The sequence below is a fragment of the Budorcas taxicolor genome, chromosome 25 (assembly GCF_023091745.1).
Source record: "Budorcas taxicolor isolate Tak-1 chromosome 25, Takin1.1, whole genome shotgun sequence".
Taxonomy (NCBI): Eukaryota; Metazoa; Chordata; class Mammalia; order Artiodactyla; family Bovidae; genus Budorcas; species Budorcas taxicolor.
In genome coordinates this window covers 16,336,378-16,352,878 of record NC_068934.1, presented here as the reverse complement: position 1 = coordinate 16,352,878, position 16,501 = coordinate 16,336,378, and positions in this window count along the sequence as shown.

Below are 16,501 nucleotides of genomic sequence, written 5' to 3'. Positions count from 1 at the left end.
CCTCTTTCCCTCCTTCCTTCCTTCCTATACTCTGTTGACCACATTCTGTCTCATAAGTGTCACATGAAAATGGCAATGAACAGGGCTGCTTCAGGGGAGGTAGAGGTGAAAAGCCCACACAGAACCTGTCGCCACCCCCCACTCCCCACCCTGCTCTCTGTTTCATCCCCCCCCCCCCCCTAATCCAAGTAGCCTATGGAGCACAGTTTGAAATGTCACTGGCTTACAGAATAAAGTTCAGACTCCTTGGGGGAGGGAAGAGCCCACATGTAACCACCCCCCAGGCTCTCAGTGAGGAATTAGCCCAAGTGACGAAGGCAGTGCAAGAGGTGGCCCTCACCCCTGCAGGTGCAGAGCTAACCTGATACATTAGGGGAAAGAGCAAAAGGTGAATGGCTAAGACATCCGTCTTTTGAACTTCTTTTGGATCAAATGAAACCTTTTGCAGTTACCTGAAAGAAATACACATACTTACATTTTAAAATGTGTGCATGGGTTGTTTTTCCAACCCAAATGCCACAAATACTATGTCCTCTGCGTAATCTCTGACTCCCCTGCCCTTCGTGTGGGCTATCTATTTTGTCCTGTACTTGCTTTTTTACATCGCTTTATGCTTTACTCCAAGATACGACATACTACGTTGCTCTGAAGCTGCAGTTTCACGTCTGTCTCTCCTCCTAGACTTTAAGAACAGGGAGCAGCTTTTATTCATCTTTTAATCAATAACATGCGGGTTGGCACACAGTAGGTACGCCACCAATATTTGTTGAATTGAAGGTGAGGATATTTTCACTTACAAGCAGAAGTACAGAAAGTATACAATCACTGGCTAATGGTATGGTTGAGATTATCACCTGTAAAAGTTGATCATTTTTTAATAAAAGGATTTGATTGACAAGAACTGAATTAACAAATGACTCTTTTCTAAACAAAGCTGTTGCATTACGAGGGGTGAACTGTTACCTCCAAATAAAATAGACTGACTACATTTGAAGCTGCAAGCTAATTTTGGAACCTACATGGAGTGAGATGATGTGTATGAGAGGAAGAACAGAATAAAGAAGAAACGTATAAGCAGGATACAGGGCTTTCTGGAAACTGTATGTTCTGCCCTCAGCGATCTGAGTTTTGGACCAAGAAAATCAATGCATAGCAGCGCAGAGGTGATAGATGGGTGATCACCATAGAAACAGCATGACTCTCAGAACAGGTCAAGACTTGACTGTATCCAAATCAGTATATTATCATATCTTAGGAAAGAAAACAGAGACCCAAAGTGGAGGGGTCTCCTTACTAAGGGAAGAAGGAAGGAAGAAAGTTGACAGGGCACTGTAGCTACCCCCGAGGGGAGAGACGCAGAACGCAGAAAGCATGAACGTTCTAGCTGCAGACAGAGAAGCTTCATCAGACTCTGTCTTAGCTCTGAAGAGAAATCTTTTGTGACTATCTTCATGTCTTCATTTTGTTTGGGCTTTGCTTTTCCTTTTTAGTCATTTATTTGACACAGGTGTATAAAAGTAAGTCATTAAAAGCATGCACTTTGGAGTCAAACATTCTGAGGTTCATGTCCTAATATTGCCCACACTGAAAAATGGGAACAGGAATGGAACTCTTCCCATCTCGCCTTAGCGCTTTATGTTAGAGTGCACTCCATCTGCCTATGAACTGCTTGTTGCCCAGAACTGGCTCTGCCTGCAAAATTCAGCAAGCCAGGAAGGCTGGAGAACCATGCCTCCAAACCCACCCTCAGCAGACCTCAACCAAAGACTTAGGGAAGGAGGTGAAACTGTGAAAGGGAAATGTTTAGTCACTCAGTTATGTGCAACTCTGTGTGATTCTGGACTGTATCTCTGCCCATGGACTTCCCCAGGCAAGAATACTGGAGTGGGTTGCCATTCCCTTCTTCAGGGGATCTTCCTAACCCAGGCACTGAACCTGGGCTCCTGCATTGTGTAGGCAGATTCTTTACTGTCTGTGCCACCAGGGAAGCTACCCCCAATAGCTTGCATCTTTGATGGTATAGCTCTCAGGTATGTGTTCTTTTGACTGCCTGAGTTTTCCCAGGAAGACTGAGTTCCAGTCCCCTACCATGATTTCTGGGGCTTCCCTGGTGGCTTAGATGAATCTGCCTGCAACGTGTGTCTGTGTGTGTGTGTGTGTGTGTGTGTGTGTGTGTGTGTGTGTGTGTGTGTAGGTATGGAGAGAGTATTATAGGCAGAGAAAATCATATATCAAAAGACCTGCCATACATGTGAAAAAAATGGAGGAAGGTAGAAACGAGGTAGGGAGAGAAAAAGACTGCCCCAAAGTTCCTTTAATCTGATCCCATGTGCATCAAACAACCACTACTTCAGTTTAGTTCTGAAAGTGGTTTTTTTTTAAATACTAAGAAACTAGTGAGAGGTCCAGTGTGCTAACACTGCCATTTAGTCACTGAAAAGACCACCTTGGCTGCGTAGGCAAACACACTGAGAGGTACTCTGGTTTAATTTGAATGTGTGTCTTGTGAGCTGGGTGACAGTCTGGCAAGTCCATTGAGTTATACCAGTTCTAGGCCGCTAATAAGATGGAGTGTATGGAGGTGAAAGGCTGAGATTGCTACCCTGAGGCTGGGCTTAGTCCCAGGGTGACGCTCCTCATGAGTGTTCCTGATGGGCTGTTCTTTGGGGGAAGGCTTCTTCTTGACACCGTGTCCTTATTCTATGTCAGCGCCCAACATCCACTGCCCAACCCCCATTCTAGATTGCAGATCTCTCTGTTCTAATGCCAGGAAACAGACACCCTCAGCAACTTTATCAGCCAAGACCATCAATGAAAGCCCAAACAATCTTCCTTTCTCAAGCCCTGGGGTGTGGAGAAGTCATAAATCAGACAGTTATGGTAGGGGTGAATTAAATATTTCATGGTGCAGTTCTTTGAACTCATAGAAGCGAAAGTGCTCAATAAATGCACATTATTATTATTGCTTCTGGCTGCAGACACTAGGGCATCTGAGACCCCTTACTTTTTAAGTGTTTTTTCTCTCTCTCTGTCTTTTTTTCAGCGATTGTAATGAAACTTATTTGCTTATAGGTATTACCCTGGTAGTCTCTGTTGCCTTTAATGCTGAGTAACTTCGAGAGCCAATGACCGCTGGAACCACCACAGCTCAGACATCATCAAGAAGACATATGCTTTATTCCTAATTGGGTGATATGGATTATTTTTCTTTTCAGTATTACTGGAAAGCAGTATGAGCGGATTTTCCAGAATGGTGCAATAAAAATAAAATTTGATTGATTAATTCAATAACTAGAGCTAGGAAGCATCTTGTGTGGCAGTGGGGAGGAAGCATCCAGAGCCCTATAGATGGAGGCTGTATAACTCACGTCTGTTTGAGACACAGACTCCTGAGCGAGATGCCGGCTTCTTAGCGTACAGCTTACTCTTGAAAGTAAGAGCCAGGTTGAATGGCTTATTTTCCTCCTGAGCTTCATCTGGTGAGTTATAACTGTGGGGCATCAGGGTAGAGATGGTAAATCATATTTATAAAGCTCTTCAGCACTCATCCTCCATTTTTGCCCTGATTCTGTTGGTAGAAGCACTTAGCTCTTGCCTTTGGGTAGAACTCAGGGGAGTCCCAACCCCAAGGAAAGGCCTGCTGGAAGGATTATTAATTCATTGCCAAGGTATGGAATTTCAAGCAGGCATCACGAGACTCAAGATATTGTATGCAGAATTCTTCTGTGCACAGTTTTCTTGGAAATAGTGATATTAGTTTCTCCAAGATGTCTATGAGTCCCCCAAAGGTTAAAAGTCATGGCAGTAGAGTATATATTCACAGGCTGGAGGCACTGGAAGATAGATGATGTTTCTAAAATGCATATGTGGGACTTCTCTGGTGGTACAGTGGATGGGAGTCTGCCTGCCAATGCAGGCGACACGGGCTAGATGCCTGGGCCCGGTGAATTCCACACGCCTTAGAGCAACGAAGCCCCTGTGTCGCAGCTACTGAGCCCATGCTTTAGAACTGTGAGCCACAACTCCTGAGCCTGTGTGCCAAAACTGCTGAGGCCTGCATGCCTGGAGCCAGTGCTCCACAATAAGAGAAGGCACCACAATTAGAAACCCTCATCTCACAAGGAAGAATAGTCCCTGCTCACTGCAACTAGAGAAAGCCCACACACAGCAATGAAGACCCAGTGCAGCCAAAAGATAAATAAAAAATCAAATGTATTTGTGAGCCGAGAATGACCATTTGATCAGAAATGTATTTTTTTTCCATCTGAGGGTATTATTAATATCTAAAACTGACTGGATTTACAAAAGGTATTGAAGTCCAATTTAGGACGGGGTCTGTATGAACAAATCACAGGTGCTGTGGATTCCTACTTAGCCTTCAGGGCTCATTTTAAATGTAATTTCATCATAAAACTTTGCACACATATAATATGCATACTTTTTTTAATTGTCTTCTTTCCGATTAACGTTGAGCTCCTTGGGAGAGAAACGGAGTCATTTTCGAGATTACACTCCCAGACCATATCCTCAGGTACAGTCTATAAATGTGCAGGGACTGAATAAATGGAAGGCTCCCTGTGTGATGGGAACTACATCAGCAGAGACCTGGAGGTGAATGTGGGTCTCTGTGTTAATCATGTGGCTTTATGCTGTGAAGGAGAGCTATTCTACTAGCGTAAGTCAAATTGGGAAATACACTATTTACAAATGGTGGGCAAGAAGGGAACAGGCTAGCTTCAGGAATGATTGGAAAGAGAGCTCAGCACATCGAGACCTTCATTATCATCATTTTCGCTGCTTCCGTTCCTCCACTGCCCCAATGGGTTCCCACTACTGAGAGATGATTTCCCTACGGGGATGAACAGCTAACTTCCTTTGTTAATGTTTACATTCATTACTTCCTCTGAATGGGCAGCAACTTTTGTAGATAAACAGACTAAATCAGCTTTCTTTCACCTTACAAGCGAAGAAACAAATTCAAGGGGGTCAACTAAACTGAAAAATGTCACATAGCTAGAAAGCAGTGGAGCAAGAAATAAAACCTTTCAGAAAAACTTTCAAAAAAAAGTTTGTGGACATGAGAAAGGCTGAGCTTGAATACTGTTATTGCTGTTTAGTGGCTAAGTTGTGTACAACACTTTTGTGATCCCTTGGACTGTAACCTGCCAGGCTCCTCAGTCCATGGGATTTCCTAGACAAGAATACTGGAGTGGGTTGCCACTTCCTTCTGCAGAGAATCTTCCCAACCCAGGGATCAAACCCAGTCTCATGCATTGGCAGGAGGATTTTTTACCACTGATCCACCATGGAAGCTAGAGCTTCAGTATTACTTACACTCTTATTTAAAGACTGTTGTTTCATTGTCTGAGTGATAGACAGCAATTAACCATGCCTTTCTAAGCTTTGGTCTTTCTAGCTGGTAAATAGAGGGCAGAATAACATCAGCTCCCCACAGTTGATTGACATCTATCTATCTATGTGTCTATCATACACATAAATATATCATTTCACTTAATAAACTATTATTAATATATATGTACATATATAAGTAATGGGTTGGCAAAAAATTTCATTCAGGTTTTTCTGTAACATTTTATATACATATATGCTGCTGCTGCTGCTACTAAGTTGCTTCAGTCGAGCCCAACTCTGTGTGACCCCATAGCTGGCATCCCACCAGACTCCCCCAACCCTGGGATTCTCCAGGCAAGAACACTGGAGTGGATTGCCATTTCCGTCTCCAATGCATGAAAGTGGAAAGTGAAAATTGAAAGTGAAGTCGCTCAGTGGTGTCCAACTCTTCGTGACCCCATGGACTGCAGCCCAGCAGGCTCCTCCGCCCATGGGATTTTGCAGGCAAGAGTACTGGAGTGGGTTGCCATTGCCTTCTATGTATATATATAGAGAGAGTTGTTTTGTTGGCCAGAAATTTGCACTTTTATATACATGCATACCTAAAAGTGCAATGATATATTTGAAAATTCTTGGCACATAGATTGTCAAATAAATATTGACAAAGTCAAGTACATAATCCATTTAGCAATGTATAAAATATGATTATGAATTGTACTTCATCAATACCCTACCATTAGTTTGATTTTTATTTGTCAACATTCATTTTCTCTTCTATCTCACAGTCATGTATATTTTTTGGCATACCTTATTACATTTTATTTGACATGCTATTCCAAATACAAACCCATATCCTTAGAAAGAGTTTTCTATCCTTTCATTCATCCAAAAATATTTATTGGGCACCTATCGTAATGGGTGCCTGACACTGGAGGACACAGCAGAGAATACGACGGATCAAGTCCCTGCCTGTGTGGAGTTTACATTCTATAGGAGAAACAAATTACAAACTATAAAGTAAATGAATGCATAATAAACTTTCAGATTGAAGAGATAAGGAGCATTAAAAATGGAAAGCACCAAGGGGATAGAGAATGAGGAGAAGGTGAAATTTTATGTACTGAGTTATTAGAACTTTATCTAAATGAATAAAATCTTTAAAAAATGAAGAAACTGAATGTTAGGTTAGAAGAATATTTTTGGCAGAGAACACAGCAAGAGCGCAGGGCTTAGGGCAAGAGTTTGGCTTCCTTTAAGATTTGTAAGAATAGTAGAGTAAGTGGGGGAAGGTGATAGGAGATGAAATGGTGGCCAGGGTACAGACCACGTGGGCATCGTGTGGGCATGTGAAGTGTCTGTGTAACCTTCTAAGTGCACTGGAAAATCTCAGGGACACTGGGGAGTCCCTGAAAAGCAAAGAAGGCACTTGTATGATTTTCTGGGTGATGGACAGACTGCTGGGGGCAACAGTGTGAACAGAGACACCAGTTTTGGTGCCATTGTGATTGAAAGATGAGGATGGTTCCAGAAAGGAGTCCTGAAAGCTATGAGAACTGATCAGACTTGAAAAATATTTCTCAGGTATTAGCTGACAGGGTTTGGTAATGGAAAGGAGGAGGGTATAAATCTTATTCGCATTTTAAAGGAAAAGAGATAGACACTGAACACTCTGTTTTCTAATAATAGCCAACATTTACCGAGCACAATGTGTCATGCCCTGGGCTAAGTGCTTTATATTCATTACGTCAGTTAATACCGGTTCCCCATCACAAAACGGTTTGATTTTGTTTATTTTGCTTGTTTTTATTTTAAATTCTAACTCTGTTTATATAGATCATGATCTTAATGGCTCAGTGTCTCATTTCTTGCCCTGGTTCAACAATTAAAACTAATGACAGATATAACTTTTAAAAAACATAATGCCTTGAGTTTCATAGAGGAGGGCTTCCTTACACACTCACCTATTAGTTCTCTGTTCTCATGTTCTTCAGATAATCACTCATGGCCCACTGACGAGGTGGGCTCAGATCCATGGGACAGGATAAGCACCTCTATTCCTGGCAATCTTGATATACAGCATTGGGAATGTAATTCGTATTACTATTATTTTGTATACTCAGCGTGTATGAAAGGACAGCCATAGTGATTTGCACTGAACAAGAACATTTAAAAACAAAAATTCTTTAAATAGGTCTCAGGTAGAGGCCATTATAATATGTTTCATTAAGTCTAGCTCTTAGAGAATCAGATTAACTCACTAACTGGTTTTCTATACCTGAAGGTTCATGTAGTAAAGTGCTGTTTGTGTCTATGAATACAGGTGAGGGTGAGAACCAAAACTGACATTTACTTTGGCTGTGGCATGATCTTGCAGGCTTTAGCTGCAGAATAGCAGGCACTGGTCATCCAGTAGAACACAACCAGCCATCTTCAAAAATCAATGCAATTGATCTTCAAAAAAAAGTGTGTAAGTCACTCAGTCATGCCTGACTCTTGTGCAACCCTATGGACTATAGCCCACAAGCCCCTCTGTCCATGTTATTCTCCAGGCAAGAATACTGGAGTGGATTGCTATTCCCTTCTCCAGAGGATCTTTCCAACCCAGGGATTGAACCTGAGTCTTCTGCACTGCAGGCAGATTCTTTACCATCTAAGCCACCAGGGAAAGTCCAAAAATCAATGCGATTGATCTTCACCCATGCATAATCTACTTCTCACTCTTTCAAGTCATTGTTTAAAGTTTTGCCAATTTTCATATTCATTGGACCATAGAGGAAGCAAGCAAGTTAAGAGAAACATCTACTTTTGCTTCATTGACTATGCTAAAATCTTTGACTGTGTGGATCACAGCAAACTGTAGAAATTTCCTAAAGAGATAGGGCCACCTTACCTGTCTCCTGAGAAACCTGTGTGCAGGTCAAGAAGCAACAGTTAGGACCAGACATGGAACAACTGATTGGTTCCAAATTGGGAAAGGTATACAACAAGGTTGTATATTGTCAACCTGGTTATTTAACTTCTATGCTGCATACATCATGTGAAATGCCGAGCTGGATGAACCAAAAGCTGGAATCAAGATTGCCAGGAGAAATATCAACAACCTCAGATACGCAGAAGATACCACTCTAATGGCAGAAAGTGAAGAGGAACTAAAGAGCCTCTTGATGTGAGTGAAAGAGAAGAATGAAAAAGCTGACATGAAACTCAACAGTCCCATCACTTCATGGCAAATAGAATGGGAAAAAGTGGAAGCAGTGACAGATTTTATTTTCTTGGGCTCCAAAATCACTGCAGATGATGGCTGCAGCCATGAAATTAAAAGATGTTTGCTACTTGGAAGGAGTGCTATGACAAACATAGACAGTGTATTAAAAAGCAGAGACATCAATTTGCCATACAGTCAAAACTATGGTTTCTGCAGTAGTCGTATAGGGATGTGAGTTGGACCATAAAGAAGGTTGAGTGCTGAGAATTAATGCTTCTGAATTGTGGTGCTGGAGAAGACTCTTGAGAGTTCCTTGGGCTACAAGGAGATCAAATCAGTCAATTGTAAAGGAAATCAACCATGAATATTCATTGGAAGGACTGATGACGAAGCTGAAGGAAGCTCCAGTATTTTGGCCACTTGATGGGAAGGGCTGACTCATTGGAAAAGACTCCAATGCTGAGAAAGATTGAAGTCAAAAGGAGAACGGGGTTCAATAGCATCACTGACTCAATGGACATATATTTAAGCAAACTGGGAGACAGTGGAGGTCAGAGAAGCCTGGCATGCTGCAGTCCATGGGGTCAGAAAGTGGAGACATGACTTAGCAACTGAACAACAACAACAATTTTCATATGAATAATAAAGCAAATAAGTAACAGCCTCAGTTGGGTTTTGGGCAATGCTTCATAGCGAATATATGTAAACTGAAGGAAGAATAAAGGATCACTGATAGTGCTTGGGATAGCTCTTATCTTTCATTCCATAGTATGTGAAGTCTAAGAACTTTATTGATTAGATGACACATTCCTAGAAACTTGGCAACCATATCCAGTAGGCCCCTGGATAACATGATGCTCTTGGATACCAACCCACACAGCATGGGTTGCATGAGAGCATAATACCTGGAAGCCAGGAGTGGCTGGTGGTTCTAACATCAGTAAGGAAGTAAAAAACATGTATGATGGTCCATTGCTATGTTTATTTTAAAAAAGACAGTCTATTGAGCTTAGCTAATAGACTGTCTTTTTAAAATAAAAAGACAATAAAATAAAAACAATAAAAAATGAATTAAAAAAAAAGTGAAAACCAAGTTGAGCTTGGTTTTGTTCTTGACTCTTTAACTTTATAAATTATTTTACCAGCTGACAGTTCAGTTTTCTTACTTCTAAAATCAATAGACAAGACCAGATAATCTCTCATGTTCTTTCTGTATGTGATTTTCTGGGAAACTAACTGTTCTTAAAAGCATAATTTCAGAGATAGCACAGTGAAAGATAAATTTATGAACATTTGGACCAAATCAAATATCTTTATGAAGTCCCAAGTCAAAAAAAAAAAAAAAAAGACAATTAAAATAGAAAATAAAAGCCCTCATTCATTCTGCAATGTAAAGACATATGCATTCACAGTTGGGCAGGATAAACACACCTCCTCCGTTAACTTCTAATCTTCTCAATCTGATAAGAAATAATCAAGTTTGGAAAGGTACAGAAGAAATAGAAAATAAGAACAGACTAATAACTGAGGAAGAATCACAGAAAGCTCTTTAAAAACTGTCTGCCTAAAACGCATTAGATCCACAGAGATTTAATGGTGATTTAATTCAAGCATTCAAAAATATCTAATACATTCATCATAATTTATTATAGACAGTAGAAAATAGAGAAACTATCCAATTCATTCCATAAGATGGATTTGATCCTGATTCCCAAAGGTGATAAGATACTATGCAAAAATGAAAGGGAAACAAAATCATCTAAACCATGAACATAGATTCAAACTTGGAAATTAACTACTTTAAAATAGAGTTTAACAATCTAATATTGCTGATTCAATAATCCAATAGGAATAAGCCTAGTTTCAATATAAGAAAATTGAAAAATGCAATAGAAATTTATCAGTAGGATAATAAAAAAATAAAGGTAGATGATTACTTTAATATTCTCTAAATACATTTGATGAAATTTAATAACATTTTCATTTTTCAGGGTAGAATAAAATAATTCCTTCTTAATATAATGAATATTCCCATTTTAGACTCTCAACTAAGTGATTTTTTTACTAGCGGACACAAGACACAGATCTCTAAATTAGAAGTAAAACAAGTTTATCCACTCTGTCCACCCTCATTTAATATTACTTAAATGGGTCTAGCTAGTACAATTAAGCAAAGAAGTAAAACTAATACTTATTAAAAAGAAAGAAAAAAATCATTATAAGATCTTTAAGCTTTGCTTGCAAATCTGATATCCAAAATACTCTGAAAACTAAACATTTTACACTACTCATTTTTGATGCAAAATCTGACTTGAGCTTCTATAAAGCCATTTAGTATGACTGTACTGCTGCAGAAATATTACTATGTTTTATTAATATGCTTCTTCCCAAGGTTTTGCTGGGGGTGTTATGTAATATATAGGATATGCAACATATTACCATTCAAAATTCTGAATTATAAGATATATCTGGCCCCAAGGATTTTAGATAAAATGTGAATCTCTATTATGTGCAGACTATACATCAAGGGCATTTTATAAGTCAGATTATATTTGTTAGAATAAAATAAAATTAAATTAATAAAACATTTTCTATAAATGACTACAGTAAACAAAGTCAATGATAAAATGTTTATTTACATATCTGTTTACCCCCTCCATGGGTAAAGTGCTTGAGGGAATGGGTTATATTTTGTTCATTTCTCTATCCCACTTGTACCCAGAATATTACTTGGCATGGAGGAAGTAAATAGATATTTTGTTTTAAAGAAGAGATGAGTGTATCAATAAGAAAATTGTTATTAAGTTTTCCAGTTTTTATTTTAATGTATAAATTTTATACAATACTAATCAATATTCCAACAAGAATTTAAATTTGATTTGATTTGTTTTAATTTCAAAATCTAAGAAAAGGCTGTTAAAACTTTCGTTTATAAAACAAAACTGGCAGAAGTAACAAAAAACATTATTGAAAAGACAAATAACTAAAACAGAAACCAGGCTCGTGCTGGAAAATTCTGCTTACCCTTAGAGTGATTTTTGACAGGTAGCTTACCCCTTCTAAGTACCAATGTTCACGTGCATAAGATAATAATCAATAATTAGATACCACCAGAAAACAACTAGAGCTCATCAGTTAACTTGGTAAAGTTGCAGAATACAAAATTAATACACAGAAATCTGTTGCATTTCTACATACTAATAAAAAATGATCAGAAAAAGAAATAATAAACTATAAATAAACCTACCTAAGAAGGTAAAATACTTATACTTGGAAAACAATTAGACACTGAATAAAGAAATTGAAGACAACACAAGATATAACATGCTCTCAGACTGCAAGAACTGATGCTATTAAAATGGCCATACTACCCAAGGCAACCTACTGATTCAATGCTGATGCTGCTGTTGCTAAGTCACTTCAGTCGTGTCCGACTCTGTGTGACCCCATAGACGGCAGCCCACCAGGCTCCTCCATCCATGGGATTTTCCAGGCAAGAGTACTGGAGTGGGGTGCCATTGCCTTCTCTGACTGATTCAATGCAACCCCTATCAAAATACCAAAGACGTTTTTCACAGAACTAGAAAAAATAACTTTAAAATTAGTATGGAAACAAAAAGCATCCTGAATAATCAAAACAATCTTGAGAAAGAAGAAAAGAGCTGGAGGAACCATGTTCCCTGACTTCAGACTGTACAATAAAGCAATGGTGATAAAAAGAGTATGACACTGGTATAAATGATATGGACAGCTACATATAAAAGAATAAAATTTTTCAAAATATTCTACCACCACATATAGGTCTTTTACCTAAAAGTAAGATCAGATATCATAAAATTCCTAGAGGAAAACACAGGCAGAACACTCCTTGACATAAACCATAGCCATATTTTTGTATGATGCACAGAGAGTCTAAGTCCCCGATTTTCATTGTTCATACATGATAAGGCCAGGATTCATGTCTAGAGTCCATTTGCCTACCTTGTTGGAATACAGATGTTTTCCATCAATTGCTAACATGAACTGCTTAAACAAAATAATGCTGGCAAAGCACCTCAGGTAAAGCCTTATCTATAGAAAGTGGCTGATGCTTTTTCAACTACAAACTGAGGAACAGAGAGGCTGAGTTTGTACATCCGGAAAACGAGCCAGGGACAATGATCTCAGGGAAAGCAGGACAGAGGAGGCAAGTCCCGGGCTCAGACAGTAGACTTCATATAGAAGATGGAGCATCTCTTCTCTCTCTCTTTTTTTTAATGCAACTTTTCCATAACTGGATAAAAATCAAGTTTATTTCTTCCTGCTCTAAATGCTAAGCAGAATCTCAAAAATTCAACGTTGATCCTAACTACTTACTATGCTTCCCTAAATGAAGGCAGGGCCTGTGGGAGGGAAAAGGCTATGCTTTCTTAAAGAAGCTGAATAATTAAAGTAGGCTCAGCAGTGGTACCTAGAACCAGCATTTCCGAAAATTACAGTGTTGCTTGCTCTCTTCTCTACCCAGTGATGAGTTAATCTGCAAGACTTGGATCCCTCCTCACCTACAGCGGCCCCACAACCCCTGTTATACCCTATGCATGCAGATTTTCCTTGCTTAGTGCATAGCCCTCTTCTCAGAGGAGGATCCTCCCGGGTCTAGTCCCAGGACCTCTTGGTTAAAATCCCTTCCTGTTCCCTGGTGGTTTCCCAGAGCAGCTGTAACCATCTCATCCCGTTTCTTCCCCACTCTTCAGTGTCACTTCAGGAGGATTTGCTGAGTGCCTGCCACATTCCAGCACTGTGCCAAGTCCCAAGAAAATGGTGACAATTTAAAACAAAGATCCAGCTCCCAAAGGCCTCTCAGTTACAGAGAGAAAGACACACAACATGGGATTGCTGCAATCTTCAGAATAAGTGTATGCTGAGGAATTTGAACTTTAATGTAAGGGCAATCAATAGCCACTGAGATTTTACACATAGAGATGGTTACACAGGTCTTCCTGCTTCAAGCTCATATTGAGTCTGACATCAACCATGCCCCACGAATAGCATGGGGTTTCCTTTTCTGTGTACACCACACCTGGTTTGGCTGGAAATGGCCTTTGGACGCTGTGTCCTTAATGGCCCAGCTTTCCTTTAAGGCCAGACTCAGCAGCAGGAGATTTTCTCCTTGTCCTCTTGCCTGTGCCATATTGTTACCTAGTTTGAGTCAGTTCTTAATACTAAAGTATGGTCCAGGAGCCGCCAACATCAATATCACCTGGGAGCTAGTTAGAAATGCAGAATCTCAGGCCACACTGAAGAGCTACCAAGTAAGAATCTGAATTTTAACAAGATCCCTCAGGAGTCCTGTACCCACTACGGTGTGTTTCAGTGAACTAAGTAGGTTTCACTATGGAGCTTTTTTGCACTGTGACAGAATCCCATCCCTCATGCACCAGGCATTCACAGAGAAGAGGACAGATGTGTGGAAGGAAACTGACATCCTGTGAACCAGGTTAGTTAATGCCTGAAGTTTGTGGGCTAGAAACACTCCATGTTATTTTACCTTCTAGCAGTCTTGCTAGGGGATTAATAGCATTCTCAGCTCACAAATGAAGTGAAGCTCAGAGCATCTAGAACCACACAGCCAGGATCACTAACCTCACTCATTTTTCTCTCCACAGCTCTTTGTGAACCCCAAGAAGCATGAATCCACTATCTCGACTGATCCACAATACAGGAACCTACCCCAGTAAGGAAAGATTTTTGCCAGTCTTTCAATGACCAATTCTCTATTCTGCCAGCCTAGAATGGCCCTCTCTCTATCTCAGCCAGGCCCAGTGTTCAGCTGAAAAGCAAAGGTCGTCTTACAGGCTTAGAATTCCCTCTGGGGTCCCCTCCCTCTCCACTTGCATTTTGCTTTTCCTTCCTACACAAATAGCACTGGTAGATTTAATATTCCATATCTCACACTTGACTTCCAGATTCTCGGTTAGCACAGTCCTATTTCAGAGAGAGAAATCAAGCCACTGAGAAGCCTACTGCCCCCAGAGTAGGAGGGAAAAGCAGACAATTCGACATAACTGCCTAACAAAGTGTATTTATGAACATCATTGGAACAAATGTCTCCCCATAATCACAGTCATCATCTCCTAGTGTCCCATCATGGAGATACTGGGAAACAAGACTTATAACCTGATTTTCTATCAGCTGGTAGTGGCACCACCCACCTCTAGCTTCCCCAGCTAAGCAGCATATGACTCACAGCTTCCTTCTAACTTCAAAAGCACTTTGGGACCAAAAAAGAAAGAAATAAAACTATATTTAAAAAAATGCATTCCATCAGTAGCTTGTGTCTTAATGCATCAGGAAACTGATCACCACAGATGCTTTAAAAGGTGCTGACATGAATTACCAGGGGCTTAAACTCCTTGGAAATTGATCTGACAGTAGGAGAAATGCAGCCATTTGATATGGAAAATTCCAAGCTGTTCTTTGAGAAAGCGGAGTCTTGATTTTCTTAGCTTGAGTTTCTTAGCTGTCCCCTTCCTGACACTTCCCTGAGCCCCCAGTTCAATTATCCCCTTCCTCTAGCCCCTTCTCTCCATTTCTGCTGCCACCACTCTTATCTACCTCCTTCTTCCTCTTCTCATGGAGAATGCTGCAAATATTTATGTGGATTTCTCTGACTTTAAGCTCTTTTCCCTCCAAGCTGTGCTCTGCTCAGTATTATTATTGCTCACCTACTTGTCTGTTTACATTTTTTTTTTCATTAAGACCACAAACTCTCTGCAATTAGGGACCAGCCATGTCCCCTACTTTCTACCTATAGAACCTAGCACGGAACATGGCACAATGCTATGGAGTGGAATTAAAATTACTATTCAAAGAATAAAGAGCATCTCATAATGGTTGGCCTTTGAGGAAAAATGTGTCCCAGGGAACTCAGTAGAGTACCAGCCCCTTCTGATGAAGACAAATTTTGCAGGTCATAATAAGCGATAGCCACCCATTGCCCTAGCTCCCCTTCTTCTCTGCCAGTCAGGGCTCATCCTGGGTACAGAGACACAGGGAAAATCACACAGCTCTCTCCAGCCGAAATTCTATTAAGTAAACATCAAACATTAAATGTATAACAAGGAGGCACACAAGCTCTGCCGGAGGGGTTGCGAAGGTCTGAGAAGTGTCCATCCTGTTAGCCTGATGAAGCAAAGCATCTACGGGTTCATCATATGTATTCAGTCCAAATCTGCTTCATGAGCTGTAGATGTATTTATTTTAGGTGGTAAATTTCATGAATTTTAACATTATAGAAGTGCAGTAATCTCTTCCCAGCTTGCAGTTGTTATTAAATACAATCTCAATTTACTTCCTTATACTTTCTTAAAAAAAAACCCTCAAGAACCTCTGTTTTAAGTTATATGTTATATACTTGTCAACAATAAATTTTTTTTGATTTATTAACAATGTGCCAGGAACTGTATTAAAGGCATATGTTGTGTAGTCGCTCAGATGAGTCTGACTCTCTATGACCCCGTGGACTGTAGTCCGCCAGGCTCCTCTGTCTATGGGGTTTCCCAGGCAAGAATATTGGAGTCGGTTGCCATTCCCTTCTCCAGGGGATCTTCCCAACCCAGGGATCAAACATGGGTCTCCTGCTTTGCAAGCAGATACTTTACCATCCGGGCCACCAGGGAAACTCGGATTAAGGCATGCTATGTTCTAAATGTTTGTGTCCTCCCAAATTCAGATGCTGCAACCATAACTACCAGACGTGGTGGTGCTAGCATGTGAGGCTTTGGAAGGTGCATTAAGTCATGAAGTAGAACCTTCATGAAAGGAATTAGTGTCCTATGAAAGAGGCTCCAGAGAGAGCACTAGCCTACTTTTACCTGTCTGGACACTGAAAAGGTGCCAGTTATGAACCAGCAAGATGGCCATCACCCAAGCATGTTGGCCCCCTGATCCTGGACTTCCCATTCT